This window comes from Phyllobates terribilis, unplaced genomic scaffold, assembly GCF_046119375.1.
Source record: "Phyllobates terribilis strain yellow unplaced genomic scaffold, ASM4611937v1 Scaffold_134__1_contigs__length_4944459, whole genome shotgun sequence".
In the NCBI taxonomy this organism is placed as follows: Eukaryota; Metazoa; Chordata; class Amphibia; order Anura; family Dendrobatidae; genus Phyllobates; species Phyllobates terribilis.
The window spans coordinates 1,462,916-1,483,869 of record NW_027362894.1 but is presented as its reverse complement, the minus strand read 5'-3'; the positions used below and the strand labels follow the sequence as shown (position 1 = coordinate 1,483,869).

The 20,954-nt window shown below is 44.3% G+C and overlaps 10 non-coding genes and 2 pseudogenes across 10 annotated transcripts; all 12 read left to right on the top strand.

The window, feature by feature from the left end:
- Positions 1 to 226: 226 nt before the first annotated feature.
- On the top strand, positions 227 to 417 carry LOC141204571 (U2 spliceosomal RNA). The gene has a single exon (XR_012275431.1). It is a non-coding gene; the product is annotated as a U2 spliceosomal RNA (small nuclear RNA).
- A 1,115-nt stretch (positions 418 to 1,532) lies between these two features.
- On the top strand, positions 1,533 to 1,723 carry LOC141204569 (U2 spliceosomal RNA). The gene has a single exon (XR_012275429.1). It is a non-coding gene; the product is annotated as a U2 spliceosomal RNA (small nuclear RNA).
- Positions 1,724 to 2,838: 1,115 nt separating this feature from the next.
- Positions 2,839 to 3,029, top strand: LOC141204568 (U2 spliceosomal RNA). Its single transcript, XR_012275428.1, has one exon. It is a non-coding gene; the product is annotated as a U2 spliceosomal RNA (small nuclear RNA).
- Positions 3,030 to 4,144: 1,115 nt separating this feature from the next.
- On the top strand, positions 4,145 to 4,335 carry LOC141204566 (U2 spliceosomal RNA). The gene has a single exon (XR_012275427.1). It is a non-coding gene; the product is annotated as a U2 spliceosomal RNA (small nuclear RNA).
- Positions 4,336 to 5,450: 1,115 nt separating this feature from the next.
- On the top strand, positions 5,451 to 5,641 carry LOC141204565 (U2 spliceosomal RNA). The gene has a single exon (XR_012275426.1). It is a non-coding gene; the product is annotated as a U2 spliceosomal RNA (small nuclear RNA).
- A 1,115-nt stretch (positions 5,642 to 6,756) lies between these two features.
- LOC141204564 (U2 spliceosomal RNA) lies at positions 6,757 to 6,947 on the top strand. Its single transcript, XR_012275425.1, has one exon. It is a non-coding gene; the product is annotated as a U2 spliceosomal RNA (small nuclear RNA).
- Positions 6,948 to 9,359: 2,412 nt separating this feature from the next.
- LOC141204242 (U2 spliceosomal RNA) lies at positions 9,360 to 9,546 on the top strand. The gene has a single exon (XR_012275209.1). It is a non-coding gene; the product is annotated as a U2 spliceosomal RNA (small nuclear RNA).
- A 1,115-nt stretch (positions 9,547 to 10,661) lies between these two features.
- Positions 10,662 to 10,852, top strand: LOC141204563 (U2 spliceosomal RNA). The gene has a single exon (XR_012275424.1). It is a non-coding gene; the product is annotated as a U2 spliceosomal RNA (small nuclear RNA).
- Positions 10,853 to 11,967: 1,115 nt separating this feature from the next.
- Positions 11,968 to 12,059, top strand: LOC141204444 (U2 spliceosomal RNA; annotated as a pseudogene).
- Positions 12,060 to 12,849: 790 nt separating this feature from the next.
- LOC141204300 (U2 spliceosomal RNA) lies at positions 12,850 to 13,031 on the top strand. Its single transcript, XR_012275254.1, has one exon. It is a non-coding gene; the product is annotated as a U2 spliceosomal RNA (small nuclear RNA).
- A 1,115-nt stretch (positions 13,032 to 14,146) lies between these two features.
- Positions 14,147 to 14,337, top strand: LOC141204562 (U2 spliceosomal RNA). Its single transcript, XR_012275423.1, has one exon. It is a non-coding gene; the product is annotated as a U2 spliceosomal RNA (small nuclear RNA).
- A 2,637-nt stretch (positions 14,338 to 16,974) lies between these two features.
- Positions 16,975 to 17,149, top strand: LOC141204281 (U2 spliceosomal RNA; annotated as a pseudogene).
- The last annotated feature ends 3,805 nt before the right edge of the window (positions 17,150 to 20,954 follow it).

Genomic DNA, 20,954 nt, shown 5'->3' with positions numbered 1-20,954 from the left:
TGAGGCGGGTGGGAACAGCAGGGGGTGAAGGTGCTGTGTTTAAAGAGGTGGAGTTATGCAGATCTAAAACGCGTGGATTGCAGCAGCAGCAAGCCGAAAAGTGCAGGCATGTAAGGGATCTAGAGGTTGACAACATGTCTTCTTAACGGGAGTCCAGGAGCTCATCTCCACAAATGGACTTTTCAGGATCCTTGGGTGGCTCCGTAGTTTGAAACCAATTCTGGTTATCGCTTCTCGGCCTTTTGGCTAAGATCAAGTGTAGTATCTGTTCTTATCAGTTTAATATCTGATACGTCCCCTATCTGGGGACCATATATTAAATGGATTTTTAGAACAGGGAGATGGAAAAAGAGCTTGCTCTGTCCACTCCACGCATTGACCTGGTATTGCAGTATCTCCAGGACCGGTGCACCCCTTCTTTAATGCAGTTTCTAAAATCAGAAAGAATTGAATTCAATGTTTTTTGTTCATTTTGCTTGTTTGTCGGATTTTGGGATAGACTCTTTGGCTTTGCTTTTCTTCTCCTCATTGGATTTTTCATGTTCAAAGTTGCAGAAGCCAGATTACAAGCTCATTTTGGTTCAACTTCAGCAACTGTGCATTGCATTGCCATGTAATGTGATGCAATGCTATCTTTCTAGCTCTCCCTTTTTACTTCCTTTTGGATAAACAGACATATTAGGCAAGCATTTTGGAGCTTTCACCTAAATAACTACAGGTGGTGAGATAAGCTGCACAATATAATTGACCTTTCAGTATATTGTTGCACACACACCATCTATTTAGCAAATGCCCTTGTTATCAACAGCAGCCTTTTAAACTCACCTGAGCTAACAGGTATGTGCGCTGGTTACTCTGCTGCGCTTAAAATTTCTTTTTTGGTTTGCTACAATGCCTTTTCTGAAACGTTGTCTCCTTCTGCTGGAACACTGACTTCTTTCATTTAATGCCTGCAGACTATAAAAGAGAACCCAACCCAAAAAGTTTGGTTGATTAGTCTGTGGCATTCTGTTAAACTGTTGCTTATGGCGGTCTCTGTGAGCTTCTCAGCGACATTCAGCCAGCCAGGTATCCTGCCTGCAGTAGATGGAATGTGGCAATGGAACGCTGGCTGCGCGTGTCATAATAGGCTCTGAGCCTTTATATACCTGTGCACAGCAGCAGCCACCTTCAGTCTGCTGCTGGACAGCCAGCAGCAGCAGCAGCAGGAGAGGTATGTAATCAGGAGCCCTCCTGCTAAGGGTAGACAGCTGCTCGTTCCACCCCACCCCCCGCCTTAATTGGTTCTCCTCCCTTCCAACGGTGTTGAGGCGGGTGGGAACAGCAGGGGGTGAAGGTGCTGTGTTTAAAGAGGTGGAGTTATGCAGATCTAAAACGCGTGGATTGCAGCAGCAGCAAGCCGAAAAGTGCAGGCATGTAAGGGATCTAGAGGTTGACAACATGTCTTCTTAACGGGAGTCCAGGAGCTCATCTCCACAAATGGACTTTTCAGGATCCTTGGGTGGCTCCGTAGTTTGAAACCAATTCTGGTTATCGCTTCTCGGCCTTTTGGCTAAGATCAAGTGTAGTATCTGTTCTTATCAGTTTAATATCTGATACGTCCCCTATCTGGGGACCATATATTAAATGGATTTTTAGAACAGGGAGATGGAAAAAGAGCTTGCTCTGTCCACTCCACGCATTGACCTGGTATTGCAGTATCTCCAGGACCGGTGCACCCCTTCTTTAATGCAGTTTCTAAAATCAGAAAGAATTGAATTCAATGTTTTTTGTTCATTTTGCTTGTTTGTCGGATTTGGGGATGGACTCTTTGGCTTTGCTTTTCTTCTCCTCATTGGATTTTTCATGTTCAAAGTTGCAGAAGCCAGATTACAAGCTCATTTTGGTTCAACTTCAGCAACTGTGCATTGCATTGCCATGTAATGTGATGCAATGCTATCTTTCTAGCTCTCCCTTTTTACTTCCTTTTGGATAAACAGACATATTAGGCAAGCATTTTGGAGCTTTCACCTAAATAACTACAGGTGGTGAGATAAGCTGCACAATATAATTGACCTTTCAGTATATTGTTGCACACACACCATCTATTTAGCAAATGCCCTTGTTATCAACAGCAGCCTTTTAAACTCACCTGAGCTAACAGGTATGTGCGCTGGTTACTCTGCTGCGCTTAAAATTTCTTTTTTGGTTTGCTACAATGCCTTTTCTGAAACGTTGTCTCCTTCTGCTGGAACACTGACTTCTTTCATTTAATGCCTGCAGACTATAAAAGAGAACCCAACCCAAAAAGTTTGGTTGATTAGTCTGTGGCATTTTGTTAAACTGTTGCTTATGGCGGTCTCTGTGAGCTTCTCAGCGACATTCAGCCAGCCAGGTATCCTGCCTGCAGTAGATGGAATGTGGCAATGGAACGCTGGCTGCGTGTGTCATAATAGGCTCTGAGCCTTTATATACCTGTGCACAGCAGCAGCCACCTTCAGTCTGCTGCTGGACAGCCAGCAGCAGCAGCAGCAGGAGAGGTATGTAATCAGGAGCCCTCCTGCTAAGGGTAGACAGCTGCTCGTTCCACCCCACCCCCCGCCTTAATTGGTTCTCCTCCCTTCCAACGGTGTTGAGGCAGGTGGGAACAGCAGGGGGTGAAGGTGCTGTGTTTAAAGAGGTGGAGTTATGCAGATCTAAAACGCGTGGATTGCAGCAGCAGCAAGCCGAAAAGTGCAGGCATGTAAGGGATCTAGAGGTTGACAACATGTCTTCTTAACGGGAGTCCAGGAGCTCATCTCCACAAATGGACTTTTCAGGATCCTTGGGTGGCTCCGTAGTTTGAAACCAATTCTGGTTATCGCTTCTCGGCCTTTTGGCTAAGATCAAGTGTAGTATCTGTTCTTATCAGTTTAATATCTGATACGTCCCCTATCTGGGGACCATATATTAAATGGATTTTTAGAACAGGGAGATGGAAAAAGAGCTTGCTCTGTCCACTCCACGCATTGACCTGGTATTGCAGTATCTCCAGGACCGGTGCACCCCTTCTTTAATGCAGTTTCTAAAATTAGAAAGAATTGAATTCAATGTTTTTTGTTCATTTTGCTTGTTTGTCGGATTTTGGGATGGACTCTTTGGCTTTGCTTTTCTTCTCCTCATTGGATTTTTCATGTTCAAAATTGCAGAAGCCAGATTACAAGCTCATTTTGGTTCAACTTCAGCAACTGTGCATTGCATTGCCATGTAATGTGATGCAATGCTATCTTTCTAGCTCTCCCTTTTTACTTCCTTTTGGATAAACAGACATATTAGGCAAGCATTTTGGAGCTTTCACCTAAATAACTACAGGTGGTGAGATAAGCTGCACAATATAATTGACCTTTCAGTATATTGTTGCACACACACCATCTATTTAGCAAATGCCCTTGTTATCAACAGCAGCCTTTTAAACTCACCTGAGCTAACAGGTATGTGCGCTGGTTACTCTGCTGCACTTAAAATTTCTTTTTTGGTTTGCTACAATGCCTTTTCTGAAACGTTGTCTCCTTCTGCTGGAACACTGACTTCTTTCATTTAATGCCTGCAGACTATAAAAGAGAACCCAACCCAAAAAGTTTGGTTGATTAGTCTGTGGCATTCTGTTAAACTGTTGCTTATGGCGGTCTCTGTGAGCTTCTCAGCGACATTCAGCCAGCCAGGTATCCTGCCTGCAGTAGATGGAATGTGGCAATGGAACGCTGGCTGCGCGTGTCATAATAGGCTCTGAGCCTTTATATACCTGTGCACAGCAGCAGCCACCTTCAGTCTGCTGCTGGACAGCCAGCAGCAGCAGCAGCAGGAGAGGTATGTAATCAGGAGCCCTCCTGCTAAGGGTAGACAGCTGCTCGTTCCACCCCACCCCCCGCCTTAATTGGTTCTCCTCCCTTCCAACGGTGTTGAGGCGGGTGGGAACAGCAGGGGGTGAAGGTGCTGTGTTTAAAGAGGTGGAGTTATGCAGATCTAAAACGCGTGGATTGCAGCAGCAGCAAGCCGAAAAGTGCAGGCATGTAAGGGATCTAGAGGTTGACAACATGTCTTCTTAACGGGAGTCCAGGAGCTCATCTCCACAAATGGACTTTTCAGGATCCTTGGGTGGCTCCGTAGTTTGAAACCAATTCTGGTTATCGCTTCTCGGCCTTTTGGCTAAGATCAAGTGTAGTATCTGTTCTTATCAGTTTAATATCTGATACGTCCCCTATCTGGGGACCATATATTAAATGGATTTTTAGAACAGGGAGATGGAAAAAGAGCTTGCTCTGTCCACTCCACGCATTGACCTGGTATTGCAGTATCTCCAGGACCGGTGCACCCCTTCTTTAATGCAGTTTCTAAAATCAGAAAGAATTGAATTCAATGTTTTTTGTTCATTTTGCTTGTTTGTCGGATTTTGGGATGGACTCTTTGGCTTTGCTTTTCTTCTCCTCATTGGATTTTTCATGTTCAAAGTTGCAGAAGCCAGATTACAAGCTCATTTTGGTTCAACTTCAGCAACTGTGCATTGCATTGCCATGTAATGTGATGCAATGCTATCTTTCTAGCTCTCCCTTTTTACTTCCTTTTGGATAAACAGACATATTAGGCAAGCATTTTGGAGCTTTCACCTAAATAACTACAGGTGGTGAGATAAGCTGCACAATATAATTGACCTTTCAGTATATTGTTGCACACACACCATCTATTTAGCAAATGCCCTTGTTATCAACAGCAGCCTTTTAAACTCACCTGAGCTAACAGGTATGTGCGCTGGTTACTCTGCTGCGCTTAAAATTTCTTTTTTGGTTTGCTACAATGCCTTTTCTGAAACGTTGTCTCCTTCTGCTGGAACACTGACTTCTTTCATTTAATGCCTGCAGACTATAAAAGAGAACCCAACCCAAAAAGTTTGGTTGATTAGTCTGTGGCATTCTGTTAAACTGTTGCTTATGGCGGTCTCTGTGAGCTTCTCAGCGACATTCAGCCAGCCAGGTATCCTGCCTGCAGTAGATGGAATGTGGCAATGGAACGCTGGCTGCGCGTGTCATAATAGGCTCTGAGCCTTTATATACCTGTGCACAGCAGCAGCCACCTTCAGTCTGCTGCTGGACAGCCAGCAGCAGCAGCAGCAGGAGAGGTATGTAATCAGGAGCCCTCCTGCTAAGGGTAGACAGCTGCTCGTTCCACCCCACCCCCCGCCTTAATTGGTTCTCCTCCCTTCCAACGGTGTTGAGGCGGGTGGGAACAGCAGGGGGTGAAGGTGCTGTGTTTAAAGAGGTGGAGTTATGCAGATCTAAAACGCGTGGATTGCAGCAGCAGCAAGCCGAAAAGTGCAGGCATGTAAGGGATCTAGAGGTTGACAACATGTCTTCTTAACGGGAGTCCAGGAGCTCATCTCCACAAATGGACTTTTCAGGATCCTTGGGTGGCTCCGTAGTTTGAAACCAATTCTGGTTATCGCTTCTCGGCCTTTTGGCTAAGATCAAGTGTAGTATCTGTTCTTATCAGTTTAATATCTGATACGTCCCCTATCTGGGGACCATATATTAAATGGATTTTTAGAACAGGGAGATGGAAAAAGAGCTTGCTCTGTCCACTCCACGCATTGACCTGGTATTGCAGTATCTCCAGGACCGGTGCACCCCTTCTTTAATGCAGTTTCTAAAATCAGAAAGAATTGAATTCAATGTTTTTTGTTCATTTTGCTTGTTTGTCGGATTTTGGGATGGACTCTTTGGCTTTGCTTTTCTTCTCCTCATTGGATTTTTCATGTTCAAAGTTGCAGAAGCCAGATTACAAGCTCATTTTGGTTCAACTTCAGCAACTGTGCATTGCATTGCCATGTAATGTGATGCAATGCTATCTTTCTAGCTCTCCCTTTTTACTTCCTTTTGGATAAACAGACATATTAGGCAAGCATTTTGGAGCTTTCACCTAAATAACTACAGGTGGTGAGATAAGCTGCACAATATAATTGACCTTTCAGTATATTGTTGCACACACACCATCTATTTAGCAAATGCCCTTGCTATCAACAGCAGCCTTTTAAACTCACCTGAGCTAACAGGTATGTGCGCTGGTTACTCTGCTGCGCTTAAAATTTCTTTTTTGGTTTGCTACAATGCCTTTTCTGAAACGTTGTCTCCTTCTGCTGGAACACTGACTTCTTTCATTTAATGCCTGCAGACTATAAAAGAGAACCCAACCCAAAAAGTTTGGTTGATTAGTCTGTGGCATTCTGTTAAACTGTTGCTTATGGCGGTCTCTGTGAGCTTCTCAGCGACATTCAGCCAGCCAGGTATCCTGCCTGCAGTAGATGGAATGTGGCAATGGAACGCTGGCTGCGCGTGTCATAATAGGCTCTGAGCCTTTATATACCTGTGCACAGCAGCAGCCACCTTCAGTCTGCTGCTGGACAGCCAGCAGCAGCAGCAGCAGGAGAGGTATGTAATCAGGAGCCCTCCTGCTAAGGGTAGACAGCTGCTCGTTCCACCCCACCCCCCGCCTTAATTGGTTCTCCTCCCTTCCAACGGTGTTGAGGCGGGTGGGAACAGCAGGGGGTGAAGGTGCTGTGTTTAAAGAGGTGGAGTTATGCAGATCTAAAACGCGTGGATTGCAACAGCAGCAAGCCGAAAAGTGCAGGCATGTAAGGGATCTAGAGGTTGACAACATGTCTTCTTAACGGGAGTCCAGGAGCTCATCTCCACAAATGGACTTTTCAGGATCCTTGGGTGGCTCCGTAGTTTGAAACCAATTCTGGTTATCGCTTCTCGGCCTTTTGGCTAAGATCAAGTGTAGTATCTGTTCTTATCAGTTTAATATCTGATACGTCCCCTATCTGGGGACCATATATTAAATGGATTTTTAGAACAGGGAGATGGAAAAAGAGCTTGCTCTGTCCACTCCACGCATTGACCTGGTATTGCAGTATCTCCAGGACCGGTGCACCCCTTCTTTAATGCAGTTTCTAAAATCAGAAAGAATTGAATTCAATGTTTTTTGTTCATTTTGCTTGTTTGTCGGATTTTGGGATGGACTCTTTGGCTTTGCTTTTCTTCTCCTCATTGGATTTTTCATGTTCAAAGTTGCAGAAGCCAGATTACAAGCTCATTTTGGTTCAACTTCAGCAACTGTGCATTGCATTGCCATGTAATGTGATGCAATGCTATCTTTCTAGCTCTCCCTTTTTACTTCCTTTTGGATAAACAGACATATTAGGCAAGCATTTTGGAGCTTTCACCTAAATAACTACAGGTGGTGAGATAAGCTGCACAATATAATTGACCTTTCAGTATATTGTTGCACACACACCATCTATTTAGCAAATGCCCTTGTTATCAACAGCAGCCTTTTAAACTCACCTGAGCTAACAGGTATGTGCGCTGGTTACTCTGCTGCGCTTAAAATTTCTTTTTTGGTTTGCTACAATGCCTTTTCTGAAACGTTGTCTCCTTCTGCTGGAACACTGACTTCTTTCATTTAATGCCTGCAGACTATAAAAGAGAACCCAACCCAAAAAGTTTGGTTGATTAGTCTGTGGCATTCTGTTAAACTGTTGCTTATGGCGGTCTCTGTGAGCTTCTCAGCGACATTCAGCCAGCCAGGTATCCTGCCTGCAGTAGATGGAATGTGGCAATGGAACGCTGGCTGCGCGTGTCATAATAGGCTCTGAGCCTTTATATACCTGTGCACAGCAGCAGCCACCTTCAGTCTGCTGCTGGACAGCCAGCAGCAGCAGCAGCAGGAGAGGTATGTAATCAGGAGCCCTCCTGCTAAGGGTAGACAGCTGCTCGTTCCACCCCACCCCCCGCCTTAATTGGTTCTCCTCCCTTCCAACGGTGTTGAGGCGGGTGGGAACAGCAGGGGGTGAAGGTGCTGTGTTTAAAGAGGTGGAGTTATGCAGATCTAAAACGCGTGGATTGCAGCAGCAGCAAGCCGAAAAGTGCAGGCATGTAAGGGATCTAGAGGTTGACAACATGTCTTCTTAACGGGAGTCCAGGAGCTCATCTCCACAAATGGACTTTTCAGGATCCTTGGGTGGCTCCGTAGTTTGAAACCAATTCTGGTTATCGCTTCTCGGCCTTTTGGCTAAGATCAGGTGCAGTGATCTACCAGTTGCTGCCTTGGCCTTGGCTAGGAGGTGCCCAGGGTACCCGGCTCCTTGGCCTGGGGGGATCGCTTTGTCTAACGGCAGGGCTTCACCCTCCTGCTGCTATTGGGGAGTCGGATTAGTCCCTGGGCAACGAGAGGCGATCATCGTGTCACCACACATAGCTGTGGGGGGCAGTTCTTTTGGAGGAAGAAGATGGAGTTGACGAGGAAGAGGAACTGTTTACGGTTCTATGTGAAGACGGAGTTAGAGGATTTTTCGTTGGAGGAGAATCAGATCTTGGATATTCTGTTCAAGTATGGGACGATCATTGAAGAGGACATTTTTTGTATGCAAGAAATCAAGTTTAAAAAGGTATTTGACGTAACACTGAAGTCTGAAGAAAAGTGTATTTGTCTTCTCAAGAATTGGGAAGGAAAAGAAATTGGAGTTAATGCTCTTTTTGCTGGAAGGCCGAAAAAGGTGGTTATCTGTATGGATGACCCCTTTGTAGAGATGGAGGAAGTGATGGAGTTTTTGAAGCCATGGAGTATTTTGGTAAAATTCCAGAAGGACTACTTAAATAAAGTGGGAGTCTGGAATGGGAAGAGAAGTTTCCTAGTTTGGGAAAATGGACAAAATGAACTAAGTTTAGGAAGGATTGTTATAAATGGTAAATGTGGATTCAGTTATGTGGAAAATGGTAAAAGAAGAATTGATAATGGGAAACCTGGATTTTGTTATGAGGAAGGTGGGAAAAAAGAGGAGAAAGGGAAAAAGATATTTGAAGAATCGTTTGAAGATTGTAAAGAGAAAGAAGGCAAAGATATACAAGTAGTTGAAAATAAGAAGGAGTTTGTGGGAGAGAAGCAGGAGTTCTCAGGAGTTGGGGACTCTATGTTTTGCAGACTGGAGAGAGTACCTAGAAGTAAAGACGTTAAGGAAAAAAGGAAGGTGGATGATAAGGGAAAAGAGAAAGTAATGCAGGATTGTGTTGATACCAGTGCTGAAGCTGAAGAAGATGAAAAGATTTTGCTGCAAGGTTTTGACTGGAAATTGTTGGACATGTCATGGAGGAAGAAGAAACGTGGAAGAAGAAAAATGTTGAGTTGATGTTTTTGTTGGAAGTTTTTTGTTGTTGATGTAAGGATATGTTATGTTATGTTTTATTTATTAATTATCATTAAATTTTCTTAAAAAAAACAAAAAGTTGAATTCGGATGATGAAGGCGTAGGCGACATTTTTTTGGTTATCCATGCAAATGGAATTTAATTTATGTCGCGTCTTCTGACGCATTCAATTAAAAAAATCTGTTCTTATCAGTTTAATATCTGATACGTCCCCTATCTGGGGACCATATATTAAATGGATTTTTAGAACAGGGAGATGGAAAAAGAGCTTGCTCTGTCCACTCCACGCATTGACCTGGTATTGCAGTATCTCCAGGACCGGTGCACCCCTTCTTTAATGCAGTTTCTAAAATCAGAAAGAATTGAATTCAATGTTTTTTGTTCATTTTGCTTGTTTGTCGGATTTTGGGATGGACTCTTTGGCTTTGCTTTTCTTCTCCTCATTGGATTTTTCATGTTAAAAGTTGCAGAAGCCAGATTACAAGCTCATTTTGGTTCAACTTCAGCAACTGTGCATTGCATTGCCATGTAATGTGATGCAATGCTATCTTTCTAGCTCTCCCTTTTTACTTCCTTTTGGATAAACAGACATATTAGGCAAGCATTTTGGAGCTTTCACCTAAATAACTACAGGTGGTGAGATAAGCTGCACAATATAATTGACCTTTCAGTATATTGTTGCACACACACCATCTATTTAGCAAATGCCCTTGTTATCAACAGCAGCCTTTTAAACTCACCTGAGCTAACAGGTATGTGCGCTGGTTACTCTGCTGCGCTTAAAATTTCTTTTTTGGTTTGCTACAATGCCTTTTCTGAAACGTTGTCTCCTTCTGCTGGAACACTGACTTCTTTCATTTAATGCCTGCAGACTATAAAACAGAACCCAACCCAAAAAGTTTGGTTGATTAGTCTGTGGCATTCTGTTAAACTGTTGCTTATGGCGGTCTCTGTGAGCTTCTCAGCGACATTCAGCCAGTCAGGTATCCTGCCTGCAGTAGATGGAATGTGGCAATGGAACGCTGGCTGCGCGTGTCATAATAGGCTCTGAGCCTTTATATACCTGTGCACAGCAGCAGCCACCTTCAGTCTGCTGCTGGACAGCCAGCAGCAGCAGCAGCAGGAGAGGTATGTAATCAGGAGCCCTCCTGCTAAGGGTAGACAGCTGCTCGTTCCACCCCACCCCCCGCCTTAATTGGTTCTCCTCCCTTCCAACGGTGTTGAGGCGGGTGGGAACAGCAGGGGGTGAAGGTGCTGTGTTTAAAGAGGTGGAGTTATGCAGATCTAAAACGCGTGGATTGCAGCAGCAGCAAGCCGAAAAGTGCAGGCATGTAAGGGATCTAGAGGTTGACAACATGTCTTCTTAACGGGAGTCCAGGAGCTCATCTCCACAAATGGACTTTTCAGGATCCTTGGGTGGCTCCGTAGTTTGAAACCAATTCTGGTTATCGCTTCTCGGCCTTTTGGCTAAGATCAAGTGTAGTATCTGTTCTTATCAGTTTAATATCTGATACGTCCCCTATCTGGGGACCATATATTAAATGGATTTTTAGAACAGGGAGATGGAAAAAGAGCTTGCTCTGTCCACTCCACGCATTGACCTGGTATTGCAGTATCTCCAGGACCGGTGCACCCCTTCTTTAATGCAGTTTCTAAAATCAGAAAGAATTGAATTCAATGTTTTTTGTTCATTTTGCTTGTTTGTCGGATTTTGGGATGGACTCTTTGGCTTTGCTTTTCTTCTCCTCATTGGATTTTTCATGTTCAAAGTTGCAGAAGCCAGATTACAAGCTCATTTTGGTTCAACTTCAGCAACTGTGCATTGCATTGCCATGTAATGTGATGCAATGCTATCTTTCTAGCTCTCCCTTTTTACTTCCTTTTGGATAAACAGACATATTAGGCAAGCATTTTGGAGCTTTCACCTAAATAACTACAGGTGGTGAGATAAGCTGCACAATATAATTGACCTTTCAGTATATTGTTGCACACACACCATCTATTTAGCAAATGCCCTTGTTATCAACAGCAGCCTTTTAAACTCACCTGAGCTAACATGTATGTGCGCTGGTTACTCTGCTGCGCTTAAAATTTCTTTTTTGGTTTGCTACAATGCCTTTTCTGAAACGTTGTCTCCTTCTGCTGGAACACTGACTTCTTTCATTTAATGCCTGCAGACTATAAAAGAGAACCCAACCCAAAAAGTTTGGTTGATTAGTCTGTGGCATTCTGTTAAACTGTTGCTTATGGCGGTCTCTGTGAGCTTCTCAGCGACATTCAGCCAGCCAGGTATCCTGCCTGCAGTAGATGGAATGTGGCAATGGAACGCTGGCTGCGCGTGTCATAATAGGCTCTGAGCCTTTATATACCTGTGCACAGCAGCAGCCACCTTCAGTCTGCTGCTGGACAGCCAGCAGCAGCAGCAGCAGGAGAGGTATGTAATCAGGAGCCCTCCTGCTAAGGGTAGACAGCTGCTCGTTCCACCCCACCCCCCGCCTTAATTGGTTCTCCTCCCTTCCAACGGTGTTGAGGCGGGTGGGAACAGCAGGGGGTGAAGGTGCTGTGTTTAAAGAGGTGGAGTTATGCAGATCTAAAACGCGTGGATTGCAGCAGCAGCAAGCCGAAAAGTGCAGGCATGTAAGGGATCTAGAGGTTGACAACATGTCTTCTTAACGGGAGTCCAGGAGCTCATCTCCACAAATGGACTTTTCAGGATCCTTGGGTGGCTCCGTAGTTTGAAACCAATTCTGGTTATCGCTTCTCGGCCTTTTGGCTAAGATCAAGTGTAGTATCTTTCGAAAAGGCGGTTTTGGATGTTGGCCGCCCTAGTAGATTGATACATTATGCACACTGGGGTTTAGGCGCTTGTTAGTACGCCAGGTGGCTAATATAGTCATCTGGTGGAAAGCATGGCCCCCCAGGATCGACGCCATTGGGCCGGGGAAGATCGAAAGCCCGAAGTGTGAAGTGCCCCAGGAGTGGTGACCCTGGGGTGCCTTAACTCACTGGGATTGGGAACCCCACTTGAGTTTATGGCACATTTGCACTAGCACTTCAATATTTCTTTCTTCACACACACCCTTATTCCGGGCCTTCTGGCCTTAGGATGGGGAATTTTTCAATTCCCGGTCGAAGGTCCGGGCAGTATTATACTGTGAAACCTTCACTATTTATTTAAATTTCTTTGTCACTGTGTGTCCACTTATTCACGTGTGTTACGTCCTACTAGGATTTTGTCGGGATGCGGTTCCCTTACGGGTTCCTCTCTTGGCAGGTCTAGGGGGGGAGTGTGTGGCCATCAGGTTCCGCTCCCCCCTGAACCCCCTTGGCTCTCCTCTTTCGGGAGGAGAGCGTTGTTGGCTCCCCTCTTCCGGGAGGGGAGCACAGTCTTTGGCTCCCAGTGCCTTGCTCGGGTGAGAACTCGGGCAGGTGCTGGGGGTAAGATTGGGTCGCCTCTGGCTCCGGCTGGAGGTGGCTATTTGTCCCTGTTCCTCGCTGTGGCCTTCTGGCTCGGAGGGACGGGGAATGGTTTGGGGGACCCTTCTCCTTTTGGAGAGGGTTTCAAGAAGACCAGCATCCTAGTGCACTTTTTTTGTGGCACTTGTCACTTTTTTAAGCGCACTCGGGTTTTGTACACGAATTCGGGCTTTCGACAAAAAAAAAATCTGTTCTTATCAGTTTAATATCTGATACGTCCCCTATCTGGGGACCATATATTAAATGGATTTTTAGAACAGGGAGATGGAAAAAGAGCTTGCTCTGTCCACTCCACGCATTGACCTGGTATTGCAGTATCTCCAGGACCGGTGCACCCCTTCTTTAATGCAGTTTCTAAAATCAGAAAGAATTGAATTCAATGTTTTTTGTTCATTTTGCTTGTTTGTCGGATTTTGGGATGGACTCTTTGGCTTTGCTTTTCTTCTCCTCATTGGATTTTTCATGTTCAAAGTTGCAGAAGCCAGATTACAAGCTCATTTTGGTTCAACTTCAGCAACTGTGCATTGCATTGCCATGTAATGTGATGCAATGCTATCTTTCTAGCTCTCCCTTTTTACTTCCTTTTGGATAAACAGACATATTAGGCAAGCATTTTGGAGCTTTCACCTAAATAACTACAGGTGGTGAGATAAGCTGCACAATATAATTGACCTTTCAGTATATTGTTGCACACACACCATCTATTTAGCAAATGCCCTTGTTATCAACAGCAGCCTTTTAAACTCACCTGAGCTAACATGTATGTGCGCTGGTTACTCTGCTGCGCTTAAAATTTCTTTTTTGGTTTGCTACAATGCCTTTTCTGAAACGTTGTCTCCTTCTGCTGGAACACTGACTTCTTTCATTTAATGCCTGCAGACTATAAAAGAGAACCCAACCCAAAAAGTTTGGTTGATTAGTCTGTGGCATTCTGTTAAACTGTTGCTTATGGCGGTCTCTGTGAGCTTCTCAGCGACATTCAGCCAGCCAGGTATCCTGCCTGCAGTAGATGGAATGTGGCAATGGAACGCTGGCTGCGCGTGTCATAATAGGCTCTGAGCCTTTATATACCTGTGCACAGCAGCAGCCACCTTCAGTCTGCTGCTGGACAGCCAGCAGCAGCAGCAGCAGGAGAGGTATGTAATCAGGAGCCCTCCTGCTAAGGGTAGACAGCTGCTCGTTCCACCCCACCCCCCGCCTTAATTGGTTCTCCTCCCTTCCAACGGTGTTGAGGCGGGTGGGAACAGCAGGGGGTGAAGGTGCTGTGTTTAAAGAGGTGGAGTTATGCAGATCTAAAACGCGTGGATTGCAGCAGCAGCAAGCCGAAAAGTGCAGGCATGTAAGGGATCTAGAGGTTGACAACATGTCTTCTTAACGGGAGTCCAGGAGCTCATCTCCACAAATGGACTTTTCAGGATCCTTGGGTGGCTCCGTAGTTTGAAACCAATTCTGGTTATCGCTTCTCGGCCTTTTGGCTAAGATCAAGTGTAGTATCTGTTCTTATCAGTTTAATATCTGATACGTCCCCTATCTGGGGACCATATATTAAATGGATTTTTAGAACAGGGAGATGGAAAAAGAGCTTGCTCTGTCCACTCCACGCATTGACCTGGTATTGCAGTATCTCCAGGACCGGTGCACCCCTTCTTTAATGCAGTTTCTAAAATCAGAAAGAATTGAATTCAATGTTTTTTGTTCATTTTGCTTGTTTGTCGGATTTTGGAATGGACTCTTTGGCTTTGCTTTTCTTCTCCTCATTGGATTTTTCATGTTCAAAGTTGCAGAAGCCAGATTACAAGCTCATTTTGGTTCAACTTCAGCAACTGTGCATTGCATTGCCATGTAATGTGATGCAATGCTATCTTTCTAGCTCTCCCTTTTTACTTCCTTTTGGATAAACAGACATATTAGGCAAGCATTTTGGAGCTTTCACCTAAATAACTACAGGTGGTGAGATAAGCTGCACAATATAATTGACCTTTCAGTATATTGTTGCACACACACCATCTATTTAGCAAATGCCCTTGTTATCAACAGCAGCCTTTTAAACTCACCTGAGCTAACAGGTATGTGCGCTGGTTACTCTGCTGCGCTTAAAATTTCTTTTTTGGTTTGCTACAATGCCTTTTCTGAAACGTTGTCTCCTTCTGCTGGAACACTGACTTCTTTCATTTAATGCCTGCAGACTATAAAAGAGAACCCAACCCAAAAAGTTTGGTTGATTAGTCTGTGGCATTCTGTTAAACTGTTGCTTATGGCGGTCTCTGTGAGCTTCTCAGCGACATTCAGCCAGCCAGGTATCCTGCCTGCAGTAGATGGAATGTGGCAATGGAACGCTGGCTGCGCGTGTCATAATAGGCTCTGAGCCTTTATATACCTGTGCACAGCAGCAGCCACCTTCAGTCTGCTGCTGGACAGCCAGCAGCAGCAGCAGCAGGAGAGGTATGTAATCAGGAGCCCTCCTGCTAAGGGTAGACAGCTGCTCGTTCCACCCCACCCCCCGCCTTAATTGGTTCTCCTCCCTTCCAACGGTGTTGAGGCGGGTGGGAACAGCAGGGGGTGAAGGTGCTGTGTTTAAAGAGGTGGAGTTATGCAGATCTAAAACGCGTGGATTGCAGCAGCAGCAAGCCGAAAAGTGCAGGCATGTAAGGGATCTAGAGGTTGACAACATGTCTTCTTAACGGGAGTCCAGGAGCTCATCTCCACAAATGGACATTTCAGGATCCTTGGGTGGCTCCGTAGTTTGAAACCAATTCTGGTTATCGCTTCTCGGCCTTTTGGCTAAGATCAGGTGTAGTGATCTACCAGTTGCTGCATCTGGTCTGACCTGAGGTGTCTGGGGTACCCGTCCTGTTGGCCTTGGGGGATTGTCCTTGTAACAGATGACTTCACCCCCTTGTTGCTGTGGGCAGGCGGATTAGTCCCCAGACAACGAGGAGTGATCAATACCTTGCAATTCCTTTGTGTTTTGTGGAGGTGACCTTCTGACGTGGAGAAGATGGATCCAGAGATGGGGATGTCGGCTTCAGGAGGCAGTCCACAGGGAGGAATCCCGAAAGCAGAGAGGATTCGTGACGCTCTGCGTTTCTTCGTCACAGAAGAACACAGGAGAGAAAAAGGACTTGGATGGCTGGTGAGAGTACTTTTGGGGCCCCTGGGAGTGGAGAGGAGTAATGTCCTCGCCATTCTGGACTACCCCAAGAAAGGAATATATGATGTATGTTTTGAAACTAAAAGTCCATGCGAGAATGTGGAAAGAACATGGTTTTCTTTGAGCAAAGCAGTGGAATATGAGGGGGTGATTATGACTCCCCATTTTCCTAGGAAGATTAAGACTGTGATTGTGCGGATGGCGTCACCTAAAGTAGAAGTGGAAGATATTAGAACCAGGCTTTTGTTGCAATGTGCAGCTGCAGAGATTCAAGGGAAGATAAATAATGAGTATGGATTTTGGTCCGGAAAATGGAAGTTCTTAGTAACTTTCAAGGAAAATGAAGCAGGCTCATTATGTCTTTTGGATATGAGCATCAGAATTGGAGGTGTCTGGGGTACAGTCTTTTATGATGGTGTTGAAAGACTCTGTAGGAAGTGTTCTGACAAAGGTCATCATGCTGCAGACTGTAAGAAAATAATTTGCAGAGAATGTAAAGGTGAAGGACATTTGGCCAAAGACTGTACGGAAGAGAAATCATGTAATTTATGCTGGGATACAGATCATAGTTTTAAAGATTGTCCAGGAAGATATAAAAGGGAAGAAAAGAAGGGAAAAGGTAAAAAGAAGGAAAAGAGTACAAGTGAAAAGAAGGAGTCTGGTGCTGAGGCACCCAAGACCACTAAAGAAGAATGGCCTGAAGTGATCAAGAAAGTGAGGAAGTCCTTAGAGCCAGGTAAATTGAAGTTGATGAGATTCAGCATTGAGAAAAATTTTAAGTCTTACCCGAAGAGATTTTGCGAAATGTACAAGATTCCGATGGATATTGCAACACAAGTATTAGAGTTATATGGGGAAAGTGGAAAGCTCCATGAAGATTGGTGGGACATCCTTTTCTACTCAGCTAGTAAAGCTGGGTTTAAGATAGGATAGAGAATTTAATTGTTTTCTTTTGTTATTGTGTTAAAAGATTGAGTTTTTCTTGTGGAAAAGATTTGTTATGTTTGTGTTATATTTATTTATAAATTTTCTTAAAGAAAAATATGTTGAATACGAGTGATGAAGGCGTAGGCGACATTTTTGTTGTCCATGTAAATATGGAAATTTAAATTTATGTCGCGTCTTCTGACGCATTCAATTTAAAAAAAAAAAAATCTGTTCTTATCAGTTTAATATCTGATACGTCCCCTATCTGGGGACCATATATTAAATGGATTTTTAGAACAGGGAGATGGAAAAAGAGCTTGCTCTGTCCACTCCACGCATTGACCTGGTATTGCAGTATCTCCAGGACCGGTGCACCCCTTCTTTAATGCAGTTTCTAAAATCAGAAAGAATTGAATTCAATGTTTTTTGTTCATTTTGCTTGTTTGTCGGATTTTGGGATGGACTCTTTGGCTTTGCTTTTCTTCTCCTCATTGGATTTTTCATGTTCAAAGTTGCAGAAGCCAGATTACAAGCTCATTTTGGTTCAACTTCAGCAACTGTGCATTGCATTGCCATGTAATGTGATGCAATGCTATCTTTCTAGCTCTCCCTTTTTACTTCCTTTTGGATAAACAGACATATTAGGCAAGCATTTTTTAGCTTTCACCTAAATAACTACAGGTGGTGAGATAAGCTGCACAATATAATTGACCTTTCAGTATATTGTTGCACACACACCATCTATTTAGCAAATGCCCTTGTTATCAACAGCAGCCTTTTAAACTCACCTGAGCTAACAGGTATGTGCGCTGGTTACTCTGCTGCGCTTAAAATTTCTTTTTTGGTTTGCTACAATGCCTTTTCTGAAACGTTGTCTCCTTCTGCTGGAACACTGACTTCTTTCATTTAATGCCTGCAGACTATAAAAGAGAACCCAACCCAAAAAGTTTGGTTGATTAGTCTGTGGCATTCTGTTAAACTGTTGCTTATGGCGGTCTCTGTGAGCTTCTCAGCGACATTCAGCCAGCCAGGTATCCTGCCTGCAGTAGATGGAATGTGGCAATGGAACGCTGGCTGCGCGTGTCATAATAGGCTCTGAGCCTTTATATACCTGTGCACAGCAGCAGCCACCTTCAGTCTGCTGCTGGACAGCCAGCAGCAGCAGCAGCAGGAGAGGTATGTAATCAGGAGCCCTCCTGCTAAGGGTAGACAGCTGCTCGTTCCACCCCACCCCCCGCCTTAATTGGTTCTCCTCCCTTCCAACGGTGTTGAGGCGGGTGGGAACAGCAGGGGGTGAAGGTGCTGTGTTTAAAGAGGTGGAGTTATGCAGATCTAAAACGCGTGGATTGCAGCAGCAGCAAGCCGAAAAGTGCAGGCATGTAAGGGATCTAGAGGTTGACAACATGTCTTCTTAACGGGAGTCCAGGAGCTCATCTCCACAAATGGACTTTTCAGGATCCTTGGGTGGCTCCGTAGTTTGAAACCAATTCTGGTTATCGCTTCTCGGCCTTTTGGCTAAGACCATTTGGTTGCAGCCTGATAGGTGCGAGTTCTCTGGAGGAATCCAGGCCTTTTTGCGAAAGGATTTGGCGATTTTCTGTGGTATTATACCGACAGGTTTTGAAGATGAACTTCGTGAAGAATACTATCCGAATTGGAGTGGATCCATCAGTTTCCGAGAGGAATAATGTGTCCTTCATCGTGGAGAAACTTTTGGAAGGAAAAGCTGGAGCAAAACGAGGCGACTTCTACAGCGTCAACGAGTTTCCTAAATCAGGTACATATGACGTGACTTTTGTAGAAGAAAATACCTGCCTTGATGTGTTTGAGTGGCTTCGGAGTCACACTGATGATCCTTTCTTGGAAGGGGTGTGGTTTGAACCCTTGTTTGGACTTCAAGAAAAGATTGTGTGGGTAACAGTTTATAACCCTTTTACTGAGCCAGCATTGCTTGAAGGCTTCCTTGCACGGTACTGTGATTATGTGCGTAAAGGGGAAAAGCAGTTTAATTCTTTAGGTATTTTCAACTGCAAATACAAGTTTCGGGTGAAACTGAAGAAGGATCCTGGAAGTGTGGGAGGCTTTAGACATCCTCCTGCGAATTTTTCTGTGGCGGGACATAGGGGCTTCCTTTACTATGTAGGGCAGCCTATGTATTGCAGGAAATGTTACTGCTTTGGACATGTGCAGGATGCATGTAAGAAAGGGCAATGTTGCCGTAACTGCAAAGAGGAGGGGCATGTGGCAAGTGCGTGCCCGAAGCCCAAGGCTTGTGACATGTGTGGAAGTGGTGAGCACATGTTTAAAGATTGCCCGCAGGGTGTGCCCAGGAAAACTGATAAGGAGAGGAAAAAGGAGGAGGAGGAGAGGAGGGTTTTGCAGCAGATAGAAAGAGAAACTGCTAGAATGGAGAGAGAGCAGAGGAGGCGGAGTGAAAGGTCTGCCCCTGAAACTGTGAGTCTGAGGCCTGCTTACCAGAAGGAGAAAAAGGCACCTAAAATGGAGAAGGAGCTTGTGAAAGAATTGAGGAGAATGGAGGGGCAGATGAATGCAGCGGGAGAAGGAAGGTGTCCGGATACGTTGGACTTTCAGGATGTTGTAGATGCTGCAGATTGTATGGAAACTGGGGAAGGGTCATCACACCCTTCAGATCCTGAGAATATTGAGGAGTACTTCTCCGATGAGGGTGGGGGGAGTAGAAAGTGTCACAGGGAGGGTGGTGGGGCAAATGATGAAGAAGATATCAAGGCACCGCAGCGAAAAGTGGGTGCCAAGAAAGCAAGGTGGGGTGATGGTGATGCTGCTAGCGGCTCGGAAACGAGTTGCTCGGTTCAGATGGTGGAAGAAGATAGTGGGGGTGCTGGTTAAGGTTGCCTTGCAATATGCGTGATAATGCCTATTATAAGCTTTGACTTAAGTCAAAGGCTTTTTCTTGTGAGTGGAGTTTTTGTAGTGTTTTTGTAACTTTTCTGTTTTCGTTTTTTTTAGGAGGTTTAAAAAAGGAAAAAATGGGTTTTACTATAATTTCACAAAATGTGAGAGTGTTTAAAAATAAGGCCAGGAGGGCTGCAATTTTTGATTTTTTGGCTATGAAGAATGCATCGATTTTTTGTTTGCAAGAGTGTGGAGTGGTGGATGGGGTGAGAGGAGATGAATGGTCTCATGGAGCATCTGTGTGGTCGGGGAGTGCATGTAATAAAAATGATGGTGTGGGGATTTTAGTTAAAGGGAGGGAGGTGGTTTTGAGTGATTATGTGGTGATTGATGTGGGGAGGTGCATTTTAGCAAATTTTGAGTATAAAAATGTTAAATTTTGTGTTATTAATGTTTATGCGCCGGTGGAGAAAAATGACCGGAAAAAGTTATTTGAAAAAATTAAACTTTTTGTTCCGGGAAGAATGCCTGTGGTGATTGTGGGTGATATGAATTGTGATGTGGGGAGAGTGAATGTGGATGTGTCTGGGAAAACTTTGTTAGAGTTGGTTAGTGATTTTGATTTGCATGATATGCAAAGTGTATGTAAAGTGAGGCCTTTGTTAAATACCTTCTTTTCCGAAAGTGGAAGAATACAATCTAGATTGGATTACTGTTTTATTTCAAAAAATATGATTCCTGTTGACTATAAGCAGGAGAATGTTTTGTTTTCAGATCATGTGTGCATGTCGTGTGAGTTGGATGTGAATGTGAATGGGGTGTTTGGGAAAGGTTTGTGGAAGTTGAATGTTAAGTTATTGGAGTATGAGGAAGTAAGAAAGGAATATGCAAGACGGTATGAGGAGTGGTGTGAGTGTAAAAATGGTTTTGGGAATGTTTGTGGGTGGTGGGATTGGGTTAAAAAACAGACAAAAATTTTTTTCAAAAATTTGGGTTATAAGATGGCAGCAGTCAAGAGGAGACATTTTGTGAGTTTAAATGCACGTTTAAGTTTCTTGTATAAATTGAGGGAGGGAGGGATGGAGGTGGAGGAGGATATTTTACAAGTGAAAAAGGAGGTTCATGAGTTCTTGTTGGAAAAAGGGAGGAGTATTGTCTTTAGAGCAAAAGTTGATAATTTGGAGTATGATGAAAAATGTTCACTTTTTTTTCAAGAAGGTTTTTGGGAAAAAGCAAAATATGTGTGTGTTGAATGGAGCAGATGGAAGCGAGGTGAGTGGAGAGGATATGTGTGAGGAAGTGGCAAAGTTT